This window comes from Pseudopodoces humilis, chromosome 15 (assembly GCF_049639895.1).
Source record: "Pseudopodoces humilis isolate 2021_Gansu_Grassland_sample_001 chromosome 15, ASM4963989v1, whole genome shotgun sequence".
NCBI classification, from domain to species: Eukaryota; Metazoa; Chordata; class Aves; order Passeriformes; family Paridae; genus Pseudopodoces; species Pseudopodoces humilis.
This window is the reverse complement of record NC_142214.1, coordinates 16,042,262-16,069,679: the sequence shown is the minus strand read 5'-3', so window position 1 is coordinate 16,069,679 and position 27,418 is coordinate 16,042,262. Positions and strand designations below refer to the sequence as shown.

General features: G+C 42.3%; 1 protein-coding gene across 3 annotated transcripts in view; it reads left to right on the top strand.

Moving 5' to 3' along the window:
• Nucleotides 1-27,418, top strand: part of HTR2C (5-hydroxytryptamine receptor 2C) — a 216,570-nt gene that overhangs the window by 28,125 nt on the left and 161,027 nt on the right. The window contains exon 1 of one of the 3 annotated variants that reach the window (XM_088062777.1): nucleotides 25,555-25,648. The exons of the other annotated variants lie outside the window; for them this stretch is intronic. The gene's annotated coding sequence lies outside the window, so the exon portion shown is untranslated. Of the gene's footprint in view, nucleotides 1-25,554; nucleotides 25,649-27,418 lie in introns of those variants that run through there. 3 annotated transcript variants of the gene reach the window in all.

Genomic DNA, 27,418 nt, shown 5'->3' with positions numbered 1-27,418 from the left:
TCCACTCTGGTATTCATTTCTCTATTAAAAATCAGATTATAATTAATCTACATTGGAACTGATTTTTAGTTGGAGTTATGTTTTTAAGAAGGGAAATAATCACATCCAATATGTATCAGTGCAGTTCATCTGTTGCTGTTTCCATTTAAGCCCTAATCTTTTCAGCACAAAAATGTTTATATGCCTAAGAATATGTCCATGCCTCCAGCACCAAAATCCTTTATTTTCCCATACTTACAGAAGATAAACATTTATAGATCCTCCTGCAGGATATTTCCATGTTGCAGAATGCTTTGTTAATGTCTGTGAAAATGTGTGTTTGGATTCTTTGTGATGACCAGTTTGAAAATGAAATTACATACCTCTTTAGGGAAGAAGCCTTGATAAATTATTTAAACCTCTTAAAAAATAGTGTATAATAAATACTGGCATATCCTTGTATGAAGTTCATTCTCTTATCTAAGGTTAAACTATAAAAGGATATAAGCCTTGAACCCTAGTAGAACTGATGCATTCATAATATCCACTTCAAATGCTAGCTCAAATTTGTTCAAGCTATTGTGAAAAATATGTTAATTTCCCATGAAAGTTGCTCTGAATTGGTAGCAGCAGCATTACAAAAGCTTGCAGATGGATAGGATTAATACCACCAGGGTAAAATGTACATTTAGCAACCAGTTTATAAGGCTAAGAAGGGCCCACTCTCTCTGTTTGTATGGTTTCTTGGAGAATTGGAGGCATTCTGCCTTTGAGGCAGGAAGCCCTGTATTTGCAAACAGCGTTAAGAGAATTTGGTGTCTGTTTGGGAGTTGGTTTCAGCGACTGGTTATCAGGTTTGTGTGGAGGGAATTCCACCAGGCTGGAGGTACATGTTTAAATCCATGCACTTGTCAATGTGCTGAGCCAGGCTCGGACTGCCCAACAACAACGAAATGAGGTCAGCTTGGGCCAAAAAATGGAAATGAGGAAATGAACACAGGCACATGGAAGAATGGGGCAGGGTTCTTCCTTCTACAGCACGTGTGGAAAACCAGGTCTGTGCCAAATCTACATTTCCAGTTGTGGATAACCAGCAAATCTGCGTAGCTGCAGGACCAGCTGGGCATGGGAAAGATGAGCCTGGGAGCACCCAGGGGCTGGGGAATGGAGCACAGCCCTGCCTTTGTCCCATGCTGGCTCCAACCATTAGATTTCAGACTGAGCATCAGACTCCCAACATGGTAAACTCGAGACTGAGGAGTAAGAGACTGCTGATTCCAGTTCATTTATGTAACTCAAGGGTTTCATTCTCCACAGATCATGTTAAAGGTTTTCCCTCCTTAAATGTCTGTGGAATAATTGTGTGCCATTCTCTGTGTACTCTTCTGCCAGGATTTGTTTTGTTCAGATAGTCCTTGCACTTTTGCTCCATAATTAAAATCTGTGTGTGGAAAATTGAAAGAAACAGATTCCAGTATGAAGGATGTATAAGAGAAAGTCTTTGCAATGGTTATGGGACCTGAATTTTATTGGTATCCCCTTTCCATCCTTCCCTTTTCTTTGTTCAGATAACGTGTAAGTGGCCTGCCAGTCTTTGGGGCATACTTGCTCCCCATGCACAGTAAAAGGAGCTGCCAGTGTGGTTTAGAATATGAGCAGGTAACTTCAGTTTTCCTGCAGCCACAGGCAGGGTCCTGCCCTCATCACACTGGGGACACCTTTTGCTTTTGCCTTAGTAGCTGTGCTGTGCCACAGTGCTGACTCTTTCTGCTTCATGTGGATGTTCTGGCAGCCATGGCTCACCTGAGATCGATCTGACTGAAATAATGAAAATCCCTGATAATCTGGGGTTGCAGTGTTTTGAATGGTTTTTGCTCCACGACTGGTGGCACCCCAACCATCAGAAAGTACAGTACAGAATCTGTATGTATTTCACTCTATTATTTTTCAGATCATTACCTTCTTATTAAATTCCTTGGTGAGGAGTTTCCTCTTCTTGATATTAATATAAATTAGTACATTAATAAAAGAAAAAAAAAAACAGCTTGGAATGTCTACTGTCTATTTTAAATTGTATTTCATTCCTCCTTTCTCCTCCCAGCATTGTAATACATTGAGAAATGCAATGAATATAAGCAACTGCATCCAGCACTACAATGAATACATCCTGATCATAGGAATGCCATTTTTAGGTGAAAAATAAAACAGTAAGCCACGTTTTGTGAGGTCATAAATTCTTGAAATGCTTTATCTTTTCTTCGTTTAAAATGTGTCACTTTCTGTGGTGTGCTGAGGAATCTCTTTCCATCTCATTCTGCAAAAAGAACTTGGGGAATAAAGTTAGCTGTTTATCAAATACTGGTTTTTATTGTTTATGTCTTTTTTTTCTAGTCTGCTACAAAAGTGTTTTGCTTTGCTTGTAAGAAAACTACATTTTGGGGAAATTCTGTCAAGTTAAAGTGATGCTGAGGCATATACCTATGCACAGCAAAAAATATTAGCTGAAGAGCTGATGATATCTTTGAAGTGGTACAATAACTTTGAAATAACTATTAAGTTTGAGGGTTTTTTTGTTTGATAACGAGGGATATATTGACATGGCCTATAACTTATTAGCATTTTGTTTAGTTGTGGTGCATCTTGTTTACTAGACAAATTATTTTCATTTCAGATTGCTCAGCAATAACTGTTTCATATTTAATTAACCTGATTTTTTTCTTGTCTTTGCTTATTGTGTTCATCTGGAAAATAGAACTGCTGAAATGTGTTAATCAGATATTCTTTGAGAGCTGAAAATGTTTTTATTTTGTCTGAAAACAAGTTTTATAAAATCTCTTAGGACTTCCTCAGAGAAATATAGAAAGTGTTCACTTTCAATTTGTCCTCATTACTCCATTTTTGAGGGATAATATTAGCACAGGAATTTGTACTTTTTGTTTTTCCTTAAAACTTCTGGCATTTCCACTCCCATCTAGACCTCAAAGCTCAGAGGTTAGGGCTCATTAGATATCCTCAATCTCTATTGTTCCTTTATTTGCTGCTGAGTTTCCTTTTGATGTTTCTGATGTATTTAGGTGGTGACTGTGCAAAATTAAGCTTCAGACCCCAGGTAAGAGCAGCCTGTCTGGTGCTGCCAGTGTAGGTGGGATCTCCACTCTGCAAGGAACAATGAGGGACATGGTAATTCTGCATAAAAGGCTTTCCTCACTGCAATTTGAGATTATTTACTGAAATAGATGCTATGCATAGATGTGGTAGCATCAGTAACTTCATCCTAACAGGTTATAGCAACCAAGTCTGCCTGTAGCATCCTCATGTAAAATCAACTCACTCATCTTCACAGTCATAGTAGCTCTAGAGGAGCCTTACAGCTCTGTGGAGAAAGAAAGAAGGTAATGTGTCAGTGTCTGGAGAAGTGTGAGTGTTCCTGTAGTTTATTTCATGCTGGATCATTAGGAATCAGTTTATCTAGTGGAATAAATAGCCCCAGTGCTTCCTGGAGTATACCCAAGGCTCCTCTCCACAGGTTATTAAAAATAAAATGAAAGGTGGGAAAATCTATTAGTGCAGCATCTTGTTTGTGAAGGCAAAGGAATTCTTTAGAGGGACCTAAATCCTGTATTGATGTGGCAGCCTTGTGGAAGACCTGGTTAAATGCAAATAAAAGGGACAATTGCCAAAAAACTAAACAACTATTGAGAGACTGATGTTATGAGCTTGGGCATGTACTGCTTTGTATTGATATTTATATATATTATATTGATATATAGTTGATATATTTCCATAAAACCTGTTTTTCTCCTTTCTTACCAGCAAAGATCCGATACCATTATAGTTTTTGTATTGGGATCAGAGTGATTGGCTCTGGCTGGGGTCAGGAGCCCACCAAAGCTGCTCTGTCATTTCTTTCCTCATGCACAGGGGAGAGAAAATATAACAAAAGGCTTGTGGGTTGAGGTAAGGACAGGGAAATCATTTAGCAGTTGCTGTCATGTGCAAACACTCAACTTGGAGACATTAGTTTATTACCAATCAAATCAGACCAGGGTAAGGAGAAATAAAACCAAATGTTACAACACCTGCCCCCACAACCCCTCCCTTCCTCACGGACTCTGCATCATTCCCATTTTCCCCACCTCCTCCTCTCTAGTGATGCTGATGGGCACAGCCTTGGTCTGTTGGAGCAGGCTGGAGTTGGGTCTGCTGGACATGGGGGAAGAAGCTTCTGGCAGCTTTTCAGAGAAGCCGAATCTATGGTCTCCTCCTGCTACCAAAACCTGACCACACAAACCCAAAACATCCCACCCCTCCTAGTTTAGTGTTAGTTTATGTGAATAATGCACATTTTCTGACACAGGACCCTTGCTTATCCTTTAAATAATGTCCCTTACAGATACCTGGATGAAGTTCTACAGTAGCTCTTGAATATTCTGATGCCTTGAACGCTGTGAGAAGTATTCCCTGAGCATTGCTTGTATTTGGTAGAATTGTTCACCTCTGAATGCTTTGTCAACAGGCAATTGCCTTTCCTTAGTTTAGGGAGGTGGCTGAGCTGTGCCTGATCCTGAGGTTTATATGGGAACAAAGGCGTGGTGCAAATGTGTTCATTTGCACTCTGTGCATGTACAAATGAGAATGCACAGCCAGCATTCCCAGGGGCAGGCAAATAATCCAGCTCTGATTCATCATCTGCAACCAGGAGAATTCCCAGTGTGGTTTATTCTAAGGAAGATACATGAAAATAGTCCAGATATCCCCCCAGATAGGCTGTTATGGCCTCATCACAAGATCATTGTCTGTTTAAGGAACTTCTGGAGAAAATATTAACACAAAATAGAAAATTTCAATATGAGCTTCTATGTACCTGCAAAAATATGTAACTTTAATATATTGTATCCCTCATTTCAGTTTTCTAGGGGAAGTAACAAGTAGATCAGCTCCTATGCAGTACAAATTTGCTTTCCTTTTCACTGAGCCTGTTATTTATTTAGCAATTTACCAGTTTTTAATAACAATGAACTCATTCTATAGTATGGATAATTTTACTGTCATTGTATTAAGTTTTAATAATACTTTAAAATGAACAATTTTTATGACATATGTAATTTCAGTGTCCCTTAAAAACAGTCAGGAGAATAGAACAAATTAATGGTGCTTACCAATAATGGATCTTGTCAAAATTAATTTTAAAATAACAGTGATCATAGTAATTAGTTACAATGCGTTTCTTGAGTCAACCACTCTCTGTGCAATTTACATTTGATAAGAATGATGATTGTTCATCAGAACCTGTCTTGTGATCCTGACTAAATTTCAGCTTTATTTACCCAGATAAACATGAATGCAAGTCCACAAAACCAATGCATAGAGCTTGCAAAGTGCAGTAGCTGAAATGCTTGTTTAACAATTAAACACACTTATTAACAAGAATACTTTTTAAAAATCAACTAAACATCATCTCAGGAGCAAAAGGCTGAGATTTCCACTTTATCGATTACTGAGCTCAGCTGAGGTTTTTACATTGATTCTCAGACTTGCTTGCTTTGCCAAAAGCCCAGTTTATGAATGTAGTGTGTATGAAACCCAATGGATACCTGCTCTTACTGTGACTGCTGCAGACACCACGGTGGGCAGAGTGCAGGGGATGAAGGACACGGATGTGCAGGGAATTAAGGACATGGATGTGCAGGGAATGAAGGACACGGATGTGCAGGGGATGCAGGACACAGATGTGCAGGGAATGCAGGATACAGACGTGCAGGGAATGAAGGACACGGATGTGCAGGGAATGAAGGACACAGATGTGCAGGGAATGAAGGACACGGATGTGCAGGGGATGCAGGACACAGATGTGCAGGGAATGCAGGATACAGACGTGCAGGGAATGAAGGACACGGATGTGCAGGGAATGCAGGACACGGATGTGCAGGGGATGCAGGACACAGATGTGCAGGGAATGCAGGACACGGATGTGCAGGGGATGCAGGACACAGATGTGCAGGGAATGCAGGACACGGATGTGCAGGGAATGCAGGATACAGACGTGCAGGGAATGCAGGACATGGATGTGCAGGGAATGCAGGATACAGACGTGCAGGGAATGCAGGATACAGACGTGCAGGGAATGCAGGACACGGATGTGCAGGGAATGAAGGACACAGATGTGCAGGGAATGCAGGACACGGATGTGCAGGGAATGCAGGATACAGACGTGCAGGGAATGCAGGACACGGATGTGCAGGGAATGCAGGATACAGACGTGCAGGGAATGAAGGACACGGATGTGCAGGGAATGAAGGACACAGATGTGCAGGGAATGCAGGACACAGATGTGCAGGGGATGCAGGACACGGATGTGCAGGGAATGAAGGACACGGATGTGCAGGGGATGCAGGACACGGATGTGCAGGGAATGAAGGACACGGATGTGCAGGGAATGCAGGACACGGATGTGCAGGGGATGCAGGACACAGATGTGCAGGGAATGAAGGACACAGATGTGCAGGGGATGCAGGACACAGATGTGCAGGGGATGCAGGACACAGATGTGCAGGGGATGCAGGACACGGATGTGCAGGGAATGCAGGACACGGATGTGCAGGATGCTGCTCCTCAAATGCTCTCGGGGCTCAGCTGCTGCAAGGTGCAGCTGACCTGGTGTAAATCTGCAGCTTGCATTTTGTTGCACCCATTTTCCATGTGCTTGCTGACCGAGGCACAGATGAAATGCAGATTGTGTTGAGGCAGTCTACCAGCCAAGCTCAGAGTGTTACGTGCTCCCCATTGCTGGGCTCTGTTTCATTGTGTGTTATTGGGCAGGGTGATTCCCAGGCTGAAAACAGGGATTTGTAAACCGGCCTTCTGGATGTCTTCTCAAAGTTCTCTAGCATCTTTTTTTCTTTTTTCATTAGCTGCCTCTAAGAAGTAAATGCCAGAATCAAACTTGCTTCCCCTGAGTCATACAATCCCCACTTGCTTTGTATTAAGGACTCTTCACTTTTTAGGGAGGAAGAGCAGTTAATATCCAGCCCACCACAGGGGCAGCTGTGCCCCATGGCACTGGAGTCTTAAATGATGCTGTCATTTAAGGGTCCTGCCTGGCTCAGGGGATTGCTCACATTTCCTCCTCCTGGGTACAGCATTGGAAGCTCAGGAGAAATTCCTCCTTCCCAGGAAATTCCTTTTATGCCAGTCAAGCAATTGTACTTTGCTTTGTACTTTGTGCTTCCCATTGAAGAAAAAGGTGTTTAAATGTCATATCTCATACAACAACTGAGTAGTAGCAAATAAACTTGCAGCATTTTCCATGTGGCATTTTGCTGTAAATAGTGGGGAAACTTCTCTACTCTTGGACCTGGAAGAGAAAAGCCTCTTGAATTAGGAATTAGGAAATACAGAGTAGTTCTGAGGGGAAGGAACTTGAGTGCTGCTCCACAGCATCTGGCATCTCAGAGGATTGCTGGTCATGTCTCCAGAGCTGGAATAGGAAACTCAGAGAGTATCAAGCACGAGTGTGTTATTGAATCTTGGATATTTTTCACAACAGAGTTACCTGGATTGTGATTTTGATTTGTAATTTTGATATGTTGAGCAGATGCTGTTGCCACCAGCATGTAGGGACTGGGCCCAGAGCTCTGCTCCTCCTGGGCACTGTGGGGAGCTCCCCTCTGGGGAAAAGGATGTGATGGGAAGCTGGAGACAAGCACTGAGTAAGGCTTGCACCTGCTGAGACTCTCACTGCTGCTAATTAGTTGCAATTATTGGGGTATTTTGCTGCAAATTAAAAATGACAGTTTTGGGTAATAGGAAACTAAATTCTTAATGTGTTTGAGCCAGTGAGAACAAGCCAACTGTATCACCTTCCAGAAATGCAGATATTTGTCCAGATGTCACTCTTTAAGACATTTTAAACTCAATGCATTCTGTCTTAAAACTTCTGGAGAACTAATCCAACCACATCATCTATTTCATAAGGCCGGTGTTTAAACTTTAAATCACTGTTTTCAGGAGTTGTTTGTTTGGCCTTATAAATTCAATTACTTGTGAAACTTGTCATGCAAAATTCAAGTCAGAAAGCAGTTCTCTGCACTGAAGTCTCAAGAAAAAAATGAGGTAAGTAATTTTCTTGTGAGATGTTTACTATGAAGAGAACAGCCTGTTGCTATAGAATCAAAAATAAGTTTTTCAGATTTGATTTTTGAATGTCTTTAGCTATTGCACTTAAAACTGTGGAATGAAATTATATTTGAGATTGGAATATGCTGCAGGAGCAATGAATCTAAGCTACCTGTTTTATTAATGAACAGGTCCTGTATTAATGCACATATTAGGTCAATCTTGTGTTCTCTGTCACAGTAATTGACACCCATTAGCTCTCCCTGAACGACACAGTTGTTTTAGTGTGCTGTGTGACACCCAGCAGCAAAATGAGCCTTCTTGCAGAGAACTGGCACATCCTGGTTGCAGGCTTGCAGTGAAAAACGAGGCTTTGGGGAAGGCTGGAGGGGGATGGAGCTCGTGGCTCAGCCTGGAGGAGCTGGTGCCTGGACTGAACCCATGGTTTGGGGGAAGCAGCAAAAGCCCCCCTGGCACAGTGGTGTCACACTGGGGCTAGGGCTGTTTCTTCTGGAAGGCACCAAAACCTGAGACCCCAGCACGGGGTAGTTATTACAGCTTTTGTGGTATTCTCTGATGGTGTTAATCAAGCTATGATTTAAACCCTGATAGTAATGTGCTAATTTGAGTACTCTTGCTAAATTCTAGACTGCTTAATTATATTCTTCTTAGCTATCTTCCCATTGATGTAGTCTTATTCTGCATTTCTTACCTTATTTTGTTGTATTGCACGAGATCTTGTAGCAGACTCTGAGTATTCAGCTTCCTTTGAGAAATATCATTTGACTGGCATGTGAGATGAATAGGGATTCTTCTCCTGTAAGGAGATGCTGGACAGAAACATAAGGTTTTGCTGTAAGAAAATTCATGCAAATTTATGACAAAGCAACATTTTACCTCCTCTGATGCTGTGAAAATTCATTGCAGCAGATGGCCTCGTGCTCAGTGATTTCTACTGTTAGCCTTGATGCTGTCTACATATATAATTACACCATGCTCAGTGACTTCTACTTCGAGATTTGTTGCTGTTTACACATGTAATCTTTAACACCTAAAGAAAACAAAAGCCCATACCTTTCTGTGCTAAGATGTAGAAGAATGAGTGAAGTATACTTATAAATGAGTTATTGGTGTGCCTGCTGACCCTAAAAACATCATCACTTACATCTTCAAAATAAAAATCACAGTAAGAAAAGAGGTGAATACTTGAGGAAATACAAAAAAAAGAGCTTAGTGATCAATGAATGCTTCCAGAGCTCTTCAGAAGGTTAATAATTTATCAAAAACACCATAAAGGAAGTTCTTTTCTAAGGAAGACTCTTTTATATCTACGTCATAATAAATGAACAAGTGGTTCATGAAATAAGTCTACAATAGACTAGTTTGTCTAGCCCTGTATTTTTTGAAAAGGTGTGAATTGTCTTAGACATAAAGAACTCTTTTAGCCCTGTTTTTGGATATCCAGGTGCTTTTCCCACTGGCTTTGCTAGGAGAGTGTGGAGTTTATAATATTTGTATGGTTCTGCAAGGATAATATTGAGTTTTTTCACCAGTTCTCCACATCAGCATTTAGGTCCTCACAGCAGTGAGCCCCTGCTGCAGTTTTCTTTCTGTGAGAGGTGGGGCAGGAGCCAAGGGCTCTCTCTGCACAGTTCCTTGGCCAGCACTGAGGGCCTCAGGTTGCCCCCCAGTCTGTCACTGATGGGAAGAACAGGGTCACCACTGTCCTGGGTAATTCTCAGAGAGAAGTCCCATGCTATCTGCACTGGAATTTTCTTGCAGAAGTGTTTAATAGAGGAGAAATTAAATAAAATAGCACTCTCTAGGTGGATTTTGATATTATAGATGCTGTTCTTGATAGTGTTTCCAACTGTAAGTGTTGCTTTCCTGTAAGTATAATTATCTCATACTGGTAAAGCTGCAAACAAGGCAAATAACCCAGTGTAATTAAAGCACTGATGAGACCTGAAATTTTGGCTCTCTTTGCAGAATCATGTTATTTTTAGAATGAAACTTTTAGACTGATTGTCTGAAATTCAGGAGGAGTTTAGCATTCCTGTGCAGGATGTCAGGGACACAGTGATCCTTCCAAGGGCAAAAGCTGCTGAGGAGCTTCACAGCTGGGCAGCTGCAGCTCTGGCTGGAAGCAGCTGGCACCTGTGAGCAGATGTTCTGTGGAGTGAGTCCAGAGCAGCCCACGAAGCTGCTCAAGGGAGCTGGAGCCCCTCTCCTGTGAGGACAGGCTGAGAGAGTTGGGACTGCTCAGCCTGGAGAAGGGAAGGCTCCAGGGAGACCTCAGAGCCCCTTCAGTGCCTAATGGGTTCTGAGAGAACTGGAGAGGATCTTTTGAGAAGGGCATGCCACTGCAGGACAAGGGAGGATGGTTTTAAACTGAAAGAGTGTAGGTCTAGATCAGATATCAGGGAAAAAAACTCCTCACTGTGAGGATGGTGAGCACAGGGACAGGCTGATAAAAGAAAATGTGGATGCCCCACCTCTGGAAGTGTTCAAGGCCGGGTTGGATGGGCTTGGAGAAATCTGGTCTACAATTGCATCCCTGCCCACAGCAGGGAAGTGGGAACAAGATGATTTTTAAGGTCCCTGCCAACCCAAGCCATGCTGTGACTCTGTGGTTCTGAGGGTTTCTACTTTTAGCTATTTATTTATTTTAACAGCAGGCAGGAACTTGAATTATGAAGTAGCAAGCTGGATTTTGATAAGCAGAGGAAGACATTTAGTGGGGACTTTGGTGCACTTTGGGCCTTTGTGGGTTCCTGACCCACTGAATTTTTCATATAGCATATCCCTCAGCTCAAAGACTCCAGAATGTCTCTGCAGGGAGCAGGTTTTGCTGTTTAAAGGAGTGGATATGAAGCTCTGTTAAGCAGCTGGGTGTCCCACGCTGTAGTGCTCCATGCCCATTGCATGGTGAGGCTCATTTGGAGGTGAAATCTGTCTGCACAGACAGAGACTGCCCTGATGCCCTGCTGCTGGATCAGGAATTCATAGAATCCTTACAGAATCCTTAAGGTTGGAAAAGACCTGTAAGATCATCAGTTCCCACTGTTGGGGTAGCACATCCATGTCCACCACTAACCCATGTCTTCATCCACACAGTCTGGAACGCTTCCAGAGATGGGGACTGCACCCCTGGAGAGTGGTGCTGAGGAGATTACGTGGAAAACTGAAGTCCTGTATTCACAGAGGATGTAGCCCTGACAGGTATTTCTTTCCCTTCCTGTTTTGGCCCAGATTAGTGTGTAGGGGTGAGCCAGCATTTAATTTCTTTCTCTGTCTGCCTCTGGCCTCCTTCTCTGGCTGGTGTGGGGAGAGTTGGAATGTGCCTTTTACCTTCAGCTGTCAGCCTAAAGTCATCTCTGCTGTCTCTGGCCTGGAGTGGCCTGGAAACAATGGGAGGGAATCGGATGAGCCACCACTTCCACCTCTGGTTTGGAAAACCTGGAGTAAAATGCTGTCTGATCATCACTTCCTCACAGAAAGACAATGAGATCATGTGGTGCTGACACTCTGGGATAGGCTTTCAAAATGGAATGATGGCTACTAACTGTGAGCTATGCAGGTTTCTATTGAATTTATTAAATTTCTTAAGGTATGAATTCTCTAGGAAAGATTATGCATTACCACAGCAAATTATCCAAATGTACAAGAGTTATTGAGGAGTTAAATGCATCTGAGTTATGAAGTGCCAAACATCCTGGGAACAGACAACTCTGATTATGTCCTTTATTGTGTTAGAGCCCTTTTATGGGTAATATGTCTGAATAAATCTGAAAATGTCAAACCTATACATTAGCAAGAGATTTGTCTTGATGGTCCACACCACTGAACAGTGTACTGCACAAAAACTGGATTTGGCAGAGTGAAGGGCTGCGAATGAAAATGAGAGATCATTTGAAGGGACAGAACTTCTCTGCATCTATTATATTACGTAAAATATTCTGCTGAAATATAATATTGTAATTCTGATGAAAACTGCTCCAAACCACACCTGTGTGGCTGGGGGTAGCTGTTGTGATCCTACTGTTTTCTGGGGGATGTTCTAGAAATGTTCCTGTTAGTCTGAGGGACTGGCAAAGTGAGTAATGTGGTCAGTCGAAATTCTCCTCTGCATTGCCTTTAAATTCCAGCTCCACCTCTCGTGGGCTCCTGTCTTATTTCTGGTGATTGGAGCATCAGAATGCCATGGAAAACAAAGCAAATGCTTCATTCTCAGTACAGATTCCTTGACAAGTGAAGGCAACGTGGTTGCTATTCATCTCTTATTTGAATAGACGTGGTCACCCCAAATACTAGCACAACTTAAAAACAAAAAACATTTAATTAAAACAAAAGATCCTATTTTATTTTGGTGGGTGTCCAGTATTTTGGAATTCTTTGGTGCTCTTTTTATTTTTGGATTTTTTTGCGTTTTGCTGGTTTTCCTTGCTTTAGTTTAATTTCAATACTGCTATACCTGAAGGAAAAATTAACCAGCTGGACTGCCAAAGCTACCTGCACCAGCAGTAAGATAGTGTTGTGAGGGGGAAGCTGCTCATTGCCTGTGGGTGAGATCTGAGGAGCTCCCTGCTCTGTGGGAGTGCTCCACCAAAGACATTACCCTTCTGAGAGGAGTGGTGTGTGTGTGCATGTCTATGAATCACGGCAGCAGAAACACTGAAAACAAACACCTGTGGTAATAACACTGAACCATTAAATGTCCCTGCTGTTAGGAACAGGCAGCCAGGAGAAAAGCTGAATGGCCTTTCCCAGAGATGCAGGGCAGCTGAGGTGACTGGAGAGTGAAGCTGTAGCCTTGCTGTGGTGGGAAGGTGTGTGAGGTCTATCCCATGTGCAGAGCAGCTCTGGACACTCCTGAGGTGTTAAGAAACTTTGCAGCACAGAGACTCTGTGATACTGTAAATTAATCTGACCCTAGCAATTATGTAGATGGCTCCTTATGAGCAATGGCCTGCCTTCACATCCTACAACAGCTTCCCTCACAGGTAGGGGTGTGCAGAAATGCTGATGATAAGAAGGAGGTGCAGGAAATACATCTCAGCAGAACTGAGACAAACTGTGTTGTGGATTTGTTGTCTCCTCCCTTATGGTGGAGAACTTTTTAAAAGGAGGAGTTATGTCTTAGGCCATTAAATAAATGACACTGCAAATCTTGCCATACCATGCTATGCTGTAGTATCAAAGGCTTTTATTGAAGTTATTTGCCACATCAGGCCCCTATTTTTTCATCATTCTAATGGGATAGTGTAAACTAAGAAAATAAATGTAAGTACTTTATTGTGCAAAACTAATACACATAGCATCATCTACTTTTGCAGCAAATGAATGGCAGATCAAATCATCAAATTCAGCTGAGCTTGATTTGTTCTGTCTACCAGCACATATTTCCTTTTACTTCTCATCTGTATAATGCAGCCAAATGCTAAAATGTACACCATACACAATCTAAATAAGAAACAGGCACTTGTGAAATTATTTACAGAGTGGTCAGCCATGAATGGCTTTACAGACTTGCATTTTAGGGCTTGAGTAATTTAGCATCTTCTGATAATGTAACTCTAGTTTCTGGGTATAGGAAAACCCAGAAAGAGGCCATAAATTCAATTGTGGGTTTCATCTGAGGTTCTGAGGCTTTACTGGTTCCAGTAACAGGGAAAAGATACAAATTGCAGAATATTTGTATTTCAAGTCCTGTTTTCAGTGCTGTTAAAATATTTAATTTCCTGCCTGTAAAACTTGCCTCCAGATAATTTTTTTGTTTATTTAAATACTTGTATTAAAAATGGGTGCCTTCTTAAAGTGTATCTCCCATAGAAATAAATGCAGAAATTATGACAAGCGTCTGCTGGAAGCGCCCTCAAACACAGGTGCAACTGCAGAGTAATCCTTTTGCAGTGAAAATGGTGAGCTACTTGCCCAATGAATTTTCAAGGAACCTCCTGCCTCAGGCTGCAGAATTCCCTCTTACCCCAAGGCGAGGTGGACGGTGAGGATGAGAGTCTGAGTAAGTGATGACACCTTGTTCTGGGGTCAGAGTCAGAAATGCCTGGCTTGAGGAGCTGTGCCAAGGGGGTAAAGCCTGCCAGAAAGGAGCTTGTGATTAGTGAACTGCAAACTGGGAGCAAGGACAGTCACTGTGGCTTGTGTTTACAAAGTGCTTAGAGTTGGAGCCCTAGTACATGTTGGTGACTTGGAGGTGCTGTGGTAGTATAGAAACATACTGAGAAACATGATGAATGTGGGAGTTCATGATTATGACTAATTATGGCAATGTAACAGCATTTCCTATGACACTTTAAATGTTCTTGGATGAGTGTTTGGTTATGTATTTTAGTTTCTCCTTGGTTAAAGGGAGTCCTTGAATAAGTAGCGATATTTAAAGCATAATTTACAAGAAGTGAAAAAACCACCATCACTCTAGGGAATTTTACCCATTTAGCCCATTTACTGATTCAATTGTGCAGCAAAAGAAGTGCCCTAAAAGCTTCAAGGTGCTGAAATGTGTGAGGAAGCTTTGCCCCTCCACTTTGTGGAGTCACAATGTGCAGAGCTGTGATCTCTCACCCGCAGGGCACCCGGGGCAAACACAATTCCATTGGAGTGTGAGTAACTTTTCCTCTTCTGAGTGAAGCTGTTGCTGGTGTTGCAGTCCTTGGTGTTTCTGGTTTTCAGACTGACACAATTCAGGTGTTTTTTGTCTTTTGGGGGCTAGAAGAATTATCTTCAGTTAGAAGCCTATTTCTGATTGAGAATCAGTCAGGACTGTTGGAGAAATTAGAAAATGGTGGAGTATATAGATGTTTTTTTCCACTTGCTCCTTTTCTAAGCCTTTCTTTCCTGCTTGTCTCCTTCCATTTAAAGGCTGATGGCATGGGGAGCACCAGCCAGTTTTCTCTGAGCAACTGAGGGGCTCTGCTGAATTCCGCTCATGGAACTTCCAATGGTTCCAGCTGCTACTGTATCCAAAGTTTCCAGAGAGATACTGCATTTTTCTGGATACTGACAAAATTCTTTCATTTGTGGTTTTATCCCCTAATGGAAAAAAACATTAAATACCTCAGTGAGACTTCATTGCTTTTAATTTAAAAAACTTTTTTCAGTATGTTATATAGGAATAAAGAAAAAAAAAAAGCCATGGAAGTACCTCAGCAATTGCTCATGATGTGCAAATGTATTTGCATGCTCTTTTTTTAACCTTGTTTTTAAGCCTATTCTTAAAACATCTGATTTCCAACAGGAATGAAAGAAAAGTTTAAAAATATTGAGAGAGGAGGTAGAAATGCAGTTGCTTTTCTTTTTTGCCAAGGCAAGATTTCATTTCTCTGAAGACAGAGAGTAGGCGATGGTGAGGACAGCTGTGAATCATTCATCGTGTAGACCTTCAGTTTTCTGAGGAGATGCACATCTCAACTCATGGCTGATCTTGTGCCCCAAATCTCCACACTCTGGAGCAGTCTGTACCTTGGGAATATGAACAAGGAGTAGGTTCTGGAGGAAAAACAGCAAAAAAATGCATCTACTTCTGGTTATCTCTGTCTGCCCTATGCCACCAAGATCTCTGAGAGAAAGATAGCATCTAGCAGATTTCTTGTCTTAAAAGGTGGAAAAGTCAGGCCAAGAAATTTATTTTTTTTTATTTTTAAAAGAGAAATTATATGAGTTGGCAGAAACATGGAGTGTCTGCCAGTTTGCACATAGCACAGAGAGTTCAGTATTTGCCAAGGTTGTGTTTTTTTGGCAGTTTTCTGACACTGGATGATTTGTATCTGAGTCTGATGTCCCTTAGTGTCTGAAATGGCAAAAATGCATCTGACTAATCAGTGACATTGGGATAACCTTCTTGTGCTCATAAGCATACCAAGGGACTTCTTCCTGGCCTTGAGATCTGCTTGTTCTCCCTGTGCTGGGAGCCTCATTGTTTCACCATATTGTGGAGTCATTTCAGTGCCCACAGGAAGCATCAGAGCTGTAAATTCTTCAGCTAGAAAGGTATCTTAGAAAATGCCACAAACCAAAAAACACCAACCAACCAACTAACCAACCAATAAACCCACAAGTATAATGATGTGGTTTTTTTTTAATCAGGACAGAAGAAATTAAAACTCTTCTCAGACCCTGAATCGGACCCTCTGACTCATTTCTTTTGCTGTTTGTGCTCTCCCCTACCACTGTAATTATCTGGACAGCTGGTTTATCCCATCCTACACTGCTTATTTTATTTTATTAGGTGGGAGAGATTAGTCCTGAGCAACTTCCCAGACAGGGGGGCTCTGAATTGTGTGCTGCTCAGAAAGTCTCCTGGATATGCCCATGTGCATCCTCCAGCTCATCCTGTGGCCAGTTCTGAGTGTCCACACTCTCCTCTGCCTCTCTCTGTGCACTCCAAAGGGCTCCTGCATGTGCAGCTACAGAGGTTTTGTGCTGCCTCCTCACTCACTGGGCTGCCCTAACATTTTGGATGGTGCTGTGCACATCAAGGCATCCTTATGGATCACGCCAGGCATCTCAGAGTGTTATTTCCCAAAGTGTGATGGCAGCATCTCTGCCTGGATGGCCCCTGCTCCTGCAGCTGCTCATGCTGCTGAGGCAGTGGGGCACTCATTGATGCAAACTCTCTGCATCTCCAGTGTGGGAAATGGAAAAATAGAAACTTCCACAGATGCTGAAGGGTTCAATCTGCAGCCTTAGAAAGAGCTTGGGTTAATGTAATGATGAAGGTACACAGACATTGGGTAGAGAAATTATAAACTTATGTTCCTATAGTTATAAGTAAGAATATGCCTAGAGTAGGTAAGAAATTATATTAAGTAAAATAGTTTGAGGTTTGAGCTGTAATAGTGTGAGCTATAGAGTAAGGTAGGGATCTAGAACCTGTAATAAAGGTGTGTGTATGAGTACGTGACCTGTCAGCTTAGTGGCTAAGAGACAGACACAGTGCAGCAAACTTAAGCAAAGGTGATGGGTTAATGAGTGAAAACGAGTTTTGCATCAACTGTCTACTGGGATAAAATGTTATGTATTGCTGTGTGAAGAAGAAACCCGTGACTACCTTGAGCTATGGCCAACTTGTTGCTCCTCTAAATCTCACACCTTCAGACTGACATCTTATCTGGCTACTTGAGCAATAAATCATCTCAAAGCAAGGTGGTCCCTTCGTTCTTCATCTCAACACTCCTGAGCCCATAATCACACTTTAAAAGCCTGACCACCTTTGTGGGAAGCCCCCACCAAAGCCAGTGATCAGTGTGTGGAGTGGGCTGACAATGGTGAGGATTAATCCAGCGCAGTGCTCCCATTGCTCGCCCTTCATGGCCTGTCTCTGCAATGGCAGCAAGCTGCCAGCTCTGCTCCTGAGAAATTCCCAGGAAATATTTCCTCTCTGAGGCAGGAGGAACCATGCAGGCTCACACGACCTGCAGCATATTTTGGGCAAACAGATAAAAACTCCCAAGGGGTTCATTCATCCAATGTTAACATTTTCCTGAGGCTGGACTAACTTAAGTTATTGTGACCGTAAAGCAGCAAAACATTACAGTGCCCTAGAAATGTGACCCTGAACATGTATAAGATTGCTGTGTGCTTGTTTTTTTTACATTTGAAAAGTCCTGTCTGTGCCAAATATGGGTGCTACAGTGCTGAAATGAAGCTCAAATGTGGCCTGATGACAGCTGTAGTTAGCTTTAAAGTATAAACCATCTATATTTTACATATTTAAAAGAAATGTATCGCAGTGGTGTTTGTGTGTATGTGGTTAAAGGCAGATTCTGCTCACGTGGTGATGTGATTCCATTGACAGGTACAGAGTCACTGTTGCTGTAACTTCAAATGTAATGAGAGGAGGGCTGGGCTCCAAGTGTTCCAGTGACTGCACAAAAGCAGACAAGTTGTGTGTGCCTGAAGCGGCAGGGAGTGATCTTCTTTAATTAATGACTGTCTCTTGTAGGCTGTGTCACCTACTACTGTAATGTGGGACAAAGCACAGCTGCAAAGGCGTGAAAAAACATAAATCCTAGTTTGTACCTGTATGGTTACACACCAGAGCAGACAAGTTAAAATATTAGATATTACTGAGTGGAATATCTGCATGTCTATGAACGGATTGGTCTCCACCAGGCACTAGTGATATTATATAAAGGAGGATGTGCAGACATGGATATAAATATAATGTTAAAAGACACATAGCATGAACTAAACTCACAGCACTACTCACAATTTGAATTTTTATGCATAGTTACCATATGGATTAAACACTTCCAAATAACTGTATGATAGATACTTGATAAAAGAAATCATGAAAAGGAGTGCATCCTATCCTGTACAAACAGAACATTTAAATGTTATAGAGAGAAAGGCTTATTTGGGTAACAATCTCAGTGGTCTTGTCTTTTCATTAGGGCAGTGCAGTTTGATATTGCCCTAACAGGAAAGTTGAAATCTGCAATGAAGGCAGCTATATATGGTGATTCTAGAACCAGGATCTTATAGAATTTAGATGAGCCACTTAAAATGAAATATCAGCAGTCACTTTGCTTCCCATCACATGAAGGCATTGCATTCTGCTACACATCACCTTTCCAGAGACCTGGGTGGGAGAGGGAAGTGCCAGCAGTCTGCTGGGGCAGAAAATCCTGTGAGTGCTGGCTGGCAGAAATCAGGGCTGCACTGGTGGTACTCCATGGTTTTGTTGGTGTATGCCATCACAAATTAATCAATTTGTATTTGTTCTTCCCCCCCACACTCCCTTCCCTTTTAAGCTCTGCCCTCATACACAATTTAAGCACTTATGGATGACTGGAGTGTGTTCTGTAAAGCGTTTGTGTATCTCAATTACTTCAGCATTCAGGTCTAGTTTCTTTTTTCTTGCATAGATCTCCAGTACTTCCTCACTGGATGTTGTTGGTATGTTTTTCACTTGAGCTGACACTGGAGAGAAAAAGCAGTTCTGGATCTCACTTGTAGCCCAACAGTTTCTTGTCTGCTGTAACCACAAATGCAAATCAGATGGTTTATCAGTAGCTCACTTGCCATTCTTAATGTCATTGGGCAGATGGCTTCAGGAAAAGGGGGTTTGTATACAAGTGGTGCCTACATCTTGATTAATTCTAGATGAGCTCAAACAAAAGCTGCTCACCCTTTAATAATGCCATGTCTTTGAGCTCACTCAGCAGCACATGCATGGCTGGGGACTATGTGTGTGCCAGATCTGTGTGCAGCAAGGGGAGGAAATGTTTCTCTTCATGGTGGGAGCATATCTGTGTCCTGTAGGACTGTGTTCAAATGCTGAGTGATGAGATAGATGGAGAGGGTGTGGCACAGAAGTCCCTGGGATAGCTTCTCATTAAAGTGCATGGGGCAGGGTACAGCAAGGAGTGGAAAAGGGCAAGATAAATCCTGGTCCTGACCTTCACTTTGTATCTCCCATCCACCTATGGAATGATGTCCCACTCTGGCCTGAGCTCATCCCTGTTACCTCAGATGTGATAGGTTTGAAGAAGGAAGACATAAAAACATCCACAGTTATTTGAAGAAAAAATGCTACTAAGAAGTTAGATTATGGCCAAGGCAATATTATGCACTGAATCTGTTGCAATCCAGAGGAGTGGTTTGAATGCCAGAAGCAACCTGCAGTTATGTTTGAGACATTTCTGCAAAATCATAAGTAAAATATAAGGAGGTGAACTCAAAACAATGTCAACTGTATCTGTGAAAACAGGCTTAAAAGAGTGAAAACATTCAAAGGAAAACAAAAACAAGTCAAAGTGCTAGCCAGTCTGGTATGTTGTGATTGACAAGAGCAGGACAGAAAACCCTACAAACATTTTTTATTTGGGATTATGCTTCATGTGTCCTAGCTGTTGCAAAGAAGAATTATTACTGTTTGACAGACTTGCCATCTAGCAAAATATTTCCCAGCATATGAATAATAGCTTAGCAATATGTTTGTGAATGAACAAATCAAGGTTGATGTGGCGGTTGTTTTCCAGTGAAAGTAAAAGGAATGTTTCTGGAAAACCTATTGAGTTCAAAAAAGCATCTTTCTATGTTTTGATCTCTTAAAAAAGCTACCTTAGCAACATGGGTCCCTCTCCTAAACAGGAAAAATGGAAATAAAAACTCGATGGCTTAAAAGGAGGAGGCAGGTTTGCTCTCAAGCAGAGGATATACAAGGGAGGGCCATGGCTTTGTGCGCAGGGACACCTGGCCAGCTCCACTTGATTCTCTCATAGGATTTCAATTTATCTGTTGGGATTGTGCTCATGCTTCTTACAGCATAAATGTTCAGGTGCTAAATAATTTATGTAATTTGTATTTGTCATTAAAACTGGAGATGAGAAAAGACCTTTTGGTTTTTCTCCTGCTGCACAAAAGGCATATCTGCATGTCAGTGGGTTTTTTCCTTTTCTGATTAGAGAGATGATTTAATCATTTCCATTGAATGGCTTTTCCTGGAATGGGAAGAGATAAACCCCTGTAGCTTGCCCGACATTCATCCCTCTATTCTTCTTTGATTAATTTTCTCCATTTTTCCCATCTCTTATATATTCTAATTCCTTTCTGCAACCCCCTTAAAACATTTAGCATCCACTGCATGACTGCTGTGTCCACATGTGTGTGTTCTGCTCTCTTTGCACAGTAATCTCTACAGCCCTGTAATCTCTACGGATGCCTAAACTAAACAACTAATTGTGTTTATCTGCAAACTGCTCTGATGACTTGGTCCACTGAAAAAGAGCATTAAGAGCAGGTGGTGAGCTGTGATTGCTGTTTCTGATTGGAGAAGAATTATGCATGTCTTTATTTTTATTATCTCTTTCCTCTGTCTTCCCACCTGCTGTTGACTCTGGTTATAACCCTGCAGCAGGGCCTGCCTTTTTTCCTTTCCCTGCACTCAGACATGGAGTTAATGCTGCTGAGGGGCCCTGGTTCCCAGCTGCTGTACTAATAGCACAATTGACATTGAGGTACCAGGGCAAAACGTTTATTGAGAACCAGGGGAAGACATAATTGAATGAATTAATGATGGAGGGAAAGATTAAGATTATGCTTCTAGCTTCCAGACACACCAGATATTTTTAAAGCAGTATTTTAACAAGGAGAATGAGAAAAATGCTAAACAACTGAGATTCCTGAAGGACTTGGTGGTTGTCTCAAGACTGGGTATGTTCCTTCCCTATGGGGAAACTCAGCTTTTTTTGGCTGGATTTCTAACACCATGTGCCCCAGGACTTGAGCAGACAGGGCTCATTGGTTCAGAGATTACTTGCTGGGATACTCTAAATCCACAGCAGAGTGAAAGGCCAGTGTTTTCCATGCTGCTGAGGTCTGGCTCAGAGGAATCTGCCACACAGAGCTGTGACCTGGCTGTGCCTGCAGCTCAAGGAAATCACAGTTATCTGTGCACCACCTACAAAGAGCAAGCTGGAATCCTCCAGAAACAGAGTTGTTAAAAGCCAAAAGTTCCTGATGTGAGCGTAATAGCTAATTGTTGTTACATTTCCTTTCTTATGGAAGTACTGCCTTGTGATCTGGCTCAGTTGGTTGGAGGAAGAGGTCAGGGCTAGTGCAGAAGGCCCAAAACATAAAACCTTTGAAAGGCTTTGTAACCTTTGTAAAGGCATCTCATTGCCTTTAGACCTTGGTAATGCTCATGTCACTTTTCTAAAGGGTCTCACCTTGCTAGAGCAACACCTCTGAGGATGTTACACTGTGTAACTGCTGTCTCTTGCCAAGTCCCTGGAAAGCCATGAGCCCCAAAACAAAATGACATTTATGGGTTGAAATCGATCTGACTTTCCTTAGGGTGGAATGTACAACATCATGCTACAGTTTTAGCTAGACTTGGGTCACCAAAATTCAGGAACGCCCAAACAGGCTGCCCTGATGTGCACTGTGTATCCACCAAAGTTGTCTGGTGTTGCTAGCCTCAAAGTTTTTCTTTGCAAACAATCCAGCTCTGCCTCTGTTCACAGTCTGAATGCCAAGGACCTAATTCTGGGTTAGTTTCAAATTTTCTCTCTTGTCTGATTTGGATGTAAGTGGAACAGTTTGGTTTTGGGCAATGAAGCCAAAAACACAGGTGACTTGACTTCATTTTCTCTGCATTCTTTTTCTGAAGTACATTTTTATCTCCAGAAAGAGGGACACGCTGCTTTAACAGAAATGCAGAACATGGAATCCTATAATAGTTTAGGTTGAAAGGGACCTTTAAAGATCATCCTGTCCAACTGCCCTGCAATGAGCTGGGCCATCAGTCCTGTCTAGCTACAGAACAGATAGCAAGCATTTCAGAGCTGTTTCTTGATTTTATTTTTTTTTTCATACAAAAAAGAGGGTAGTGATGAGGATACTTTTTTAAAGTATAGAAAAGCATTCCTCTACTGTTTTAAGATCAGTTTTTAAACTATTCAGTGAGCCCTGGGGAGAGGGAGAGCTTTCCATTCACAACCTCCTACAGCTACCTTTGAGCTTTTTTCATGAATTCAGGCAGCTGACAAAAATGCTTCAGTCCTTTCAAAGGGTGAGACAGCATCCACTACATTTTGTTATAGTCTCAGCTTATTTTAGGCCTTTTTTTTTTTTTTTTTAATAAAGACAAATGTGTTCTAAACTAACAGCCACTGTAGTAGCTTTGTTCTTTTGATGAGGGAACAATCAGAAAATTGCAGATTAAGATAAAATAAAGTGTGCCTTACATACCTTGCAAATCTAATGAAATTAGTTTTACTGGTTTCAGTTTTAAAAGGCAGTGAAAGAATAGCTGCAGCAAGGCTATGCTGTGGTGATAAATCTGAGTTTCAGAAGGGATCTGCATGTGGAAAAGCATTGGCTTGAATAGACCAGATATTTTTTAAATAGCTGTTTCTGTCTTGTACAGCCACGATGGGTAGTGATGCCTGGGGGTTGTGCCACTGCAGTGGCCCAATAAATGTCAGCTGTGACTCTTTTGAGAACAACCCAGGTAAAGGTGAGCAGTGGCAGAAGGAGGGACTGACACACAGTGGTCAAGGGACTGGCAGGTAGATTGGGCACAGACTGGGAGATGCAGGATAGCTTCTCCAGGAACTGGAGAAGTCAAAATTGCCTAGGGTCCCACTGGAGAAAATGACCAAGTAAAAAGTTCCTGGACACATGCAGCTTTTGCTGCTGCTGTGGTTTGGTTTGGTTTGGTTTGGTTTGGTTTGGTTTGGTTTGGTTTGGTTTGGTTTGGTTTGGTTTGGTTTGGTTTGGGAAGCCAGATTTTGCCACTACATGCACAGCTACTTCATAGAGCTGGGAACCAGAGAAATGGAGGGTCCCTTGTCTGGGGTGATTGTTTCAGTCATTTTTCCCACTTGCTGCCTTTGTTTCCCTCCTGTTCCCAGCTGGAGAGTGCAGAGGATGATGGGTGGATGCAGAGCAGTGGATGTGTGAGCAGGGACACTGCAGTGCCCTGGGGACACCCGCAGCCCCGGCAGCCTGGGAGCATCCCACAGCCCCCCGAGGGGAAGCCAAGGGAGCCTGCAAGTATTCAGCAGGGGGCACTCACAGAACCCAGGAATAGCAGCAGTGAAGGGTTTTCTGAGTCAGAGGATTGTGTGTAATCCCAGCTGGGGACCAAGGGTTGACATGAGTGCTCTGGGACAGAGGGGGGCCACTTCTGGGGCATGGGAGCTGCTGAGCTGCTTCAGATCTCTGCTTGGACTGAGCCTGGTCCTGCTTAGTCTCAGGGACCTTTGCTTCAAGGGGAGCAGCAAGAATCTTCCTGCAGGGAAGGATAAAACAGGCCTGAGGCTGAGATAATGGTCCTCTGCAAGGAAATCAGGGACTTGCAGTCACTGGAGAGTCTTGTTCATTTTACTGAAACATAAATGTTCTTGTCAGGTGATACCAGTGTTCCATCCTCTTTTAACTCCTGCTTCAGTCTTAACCTCTTGTGTTGGTACAAAGTTCCAGTGGTTTTCATGTCCAGTTTTAAATTGGTGGCTCTTCATTCCTCTGTTCTCTCATTTCACAGCACAAGAAGGACAAGCCTAGACATTTATGGCTTAGTGTCTGTAGGTTCCTTGCTGCTTTTGTGTTTTTATCGCTATAATTTCTGTCATGAAAGTGTCAAAAATGAGATGAACAGCCTGTGCAGATGAGAACAAGCTGAGCATGAAACTGGGCTGAGCAGCAGAATGGAAAGCTGGCACCAGAGCTACCCCAGGAAACCTTCCCAGACCACTGCATTGAGTGAGCCTGGTCCAGCCTCTGGTGTTTGGAATTTTTTCTGTCTAGAATTGATGTGAGCACGGAGGATCAGGATTCAAATGCTTGTGGTACCACCTCTGTTTCCAGAAGGATTTTTAATAAAAGGTCAGTGATGCTGGCTGTCCCATAAGCTTTTTATTAGTGACTCATAACACTAGGAATAAACAGGGAATTGAATGAAGCTGGGCCTGTCTTGGACTTTTCCCCTGAATACTATTTTTATCCACAGAAATGCAAATCAGAAGTACTTTGCTGAAACTAGGGAGGTACTTTATAATTTATTTGTCAAATTGGTGGGAAATTTCTGAAACACATGGCTCCAAAAGTATCTGTTGCTGCTAAATATCCCCTCCCTCTGGACACAGAAGGCTATTCAGATGTGCCTGAGGATGTGATGAGCTGCTGGGAAGGGAATGTCAGTCAGTGAGGCAGGCATGAATGGTCTGGGCTTTCCATGAAATGTGAAGGCAGTAAATATTTAGTATCATTAAAAGAAGAAAGTTGACATATTAAATAATCAGTTTAGTAAAATCCATTTTGCAAAGGATGTTTCTGGAAATTAGGTGTTAGTATTTGGTAAAAGAAGGCTAAATCATAAAATATTGCTGAGAATTTGATGAAAGTAAATCAAGGAGTGTCTGTAAAGTCAGATGCAGGCTTTAAGTCTGCTCTGATGCTGAAATAAAATCTTGATATTCTTAAGTTTTCACTTGTGTCTGTGCTCTACTCCATCCTGTGTACTCACACAAGCAGCAAACTGAATTGACAAGCTGTTCAAAATCAAAAGTAACTTTTTTTTCCCATGGGGGGCTTGCTTGGTTTATAGCTTACTCCTAAGGCTCAGAATGAACCTCACACACTTGGCGCATAATGCTGAGTGTTTTGAGAATGCTGTTGGCTTTACACTTTCCTGTACAGGTGTACATAATTTTTCTTAGGTGTTTGGCAGATGCCTGGCACTTGCCAGCAGTGTTTGTACCCAGTGCCCTGTGCAGTGCCTGCCTCCCCAGCTGTGATTCAGAAGCTTTCTCTGAATCTCTGATAGCTTCTCCCCTGGTAGTGAAACGCAGCTTGCTCTGGAAAGCAAATTATTCCGTGAAATAATACTTCATAGCAGTGCTCAGTACTAAGCCTTTTACGAGCTGTCAATATTTAGGATTTGTCTCTATGTAGTGGCTTAGTTTTATCTGTGAGTGAAGCCAGATAAGAAGAGAATTTGTGAGCACAAGAGAATGAGTGGGCTGGCTCTTGTGCTCAGAAAGCTCCGCCGTGTCTGTCCCTGCTCCCGCTTGCAGCATGTCACCAGGTAAGGGATGAGGTTTTCCCCCTGTCCAAGGTGTTTGGAAAGATGTTTTGAGGTGGGAGTTGACTGAAAGAGGATGCAAAGCACAGGTTAGTGTAGTGCAGAGTAGCAATCACCTGCTCAGGATGTAAATCAGTCGGGGTGTTAGCTCTCTGCCTGTGCCTGAACAGTTTTAACATGGGGAATAATTGCTTTTTGGCCTACTGATTTATCTGGGATTTTTGTGGTACAAGGTTTGGATTAGGAATGGAGAAAAGAAGACTAGACTGACACATCTCTGTTAATAATTTCTTCTCTGCAACTGTTTTTGTCCGTCACTCTGGTCTTTGAGGTCTTCCATTTTGATGTGTAACCCATGATTACCTGGGTTGAAGGGATGTGTGTAGGAACGACACCATCCTGAATTCTGCTCTGTGCAGAAACTCTGTTTCTCTGTCTCCATCCCCTGCTCCTGCAGGCTGTGGTTTCACAGCCTTATCGTGCTGTGAGGACCCTGAGTGTCACTGGGCTCGTGGGGTGGCACACTGCAGCCAGAGTGTGTAGCAGCAGCATCAGTTCTGCTTCCTTCTAAATTAGAATAAGCCTGTGAAACAAATTCTCTGTGAAAGACTGTGCTCTTAATGTAACTGTCTGAGGGCTAACACCTCTCCTTCAAAAGATCTATTTCCTTACTCTGGGTTGAGCTTTTTGATCTCTTTAAGGTCAGCCATTGTTTACTGAAGCATATTTTCACTTCATTATCTTCCATCAATTGTTCTGTATCATTTCATTCAGGTGTGTTTCTGATAGTTATTGTGCTCAGCTGATGCCCTTGAAGTTATTGACTCTGTATCTTCCAGCATTTCCCTGTTTGCTGAAATGCTGGTAATTCCCACAGCCTGTCCTGTCCTCTCCTTGCTGCACACTCAACATTATTCTTTCTACCTTTTACAATATGTATGCCAGTGGCCTTTTGCCAGGCACTGGTACTGTTGCCTGGTGAAACAGGACAATATAATTACAGTTCTTTGAAGAAGAAATAGTAATAATAATAATAATAATAATAATAATAATAATAATGCCTCTTTTATAGTTCTGAATGTAAAATACTCTTATAGGCAAACATATTAACACTTTGCCCATTTATTATAGATAGCTATACCAATTTTGGCTGGTTTTCATGTGATAGGGAGAGGTTAATTTCCTGTTTACTTCTGCAGACAGTGGGAGTTACTGGGCTTTAGGGCAAAGCCCAAAGAGGATTAAATCATACAGGGTGAAAAGTTTCCTGAGAATCTATCAAGAAGAGTAAATATGGGGGTGGGAGGGGGTGGGGAAGAGTGGAAAGATGCATAAGAAGTTTCCTGTTGATTGGTCCCTTGCATGGGTGGCACCTGCACATATCCTGCCTCCCTTTTTGGTTTGTCTGAGCTGAGATGTGGGCTAAAGAAAGGAGGTGCTGTGGCAAAGAGCTGTGGTGCTGCATCTGTAAAACTCAGGGTGGAGAGAAATCCACTTAGAAGTGTAGAGGCATGGCTGTGTAGCGCACCTCGGGGAAAGGCTGTCAGTTTTGAGGTAAAGAATCTGTCAGAAGAAAAACTGAAGCAAAACTAGAAAACTGTCCAAGGTGTCTGGATGCAGCCCTACAGAAGAAAACAAGATAAGTGTGTACTGTTGTTAACAAACCCTTTTGTGACAGAAAGGGAAGGTTGATTAACAGCAGAACATCTAGACAAAGACCACAGACAGCAGTGCTGCTTCCCATGGTTTGCAGAGGATAATTGAGGCCTGCAA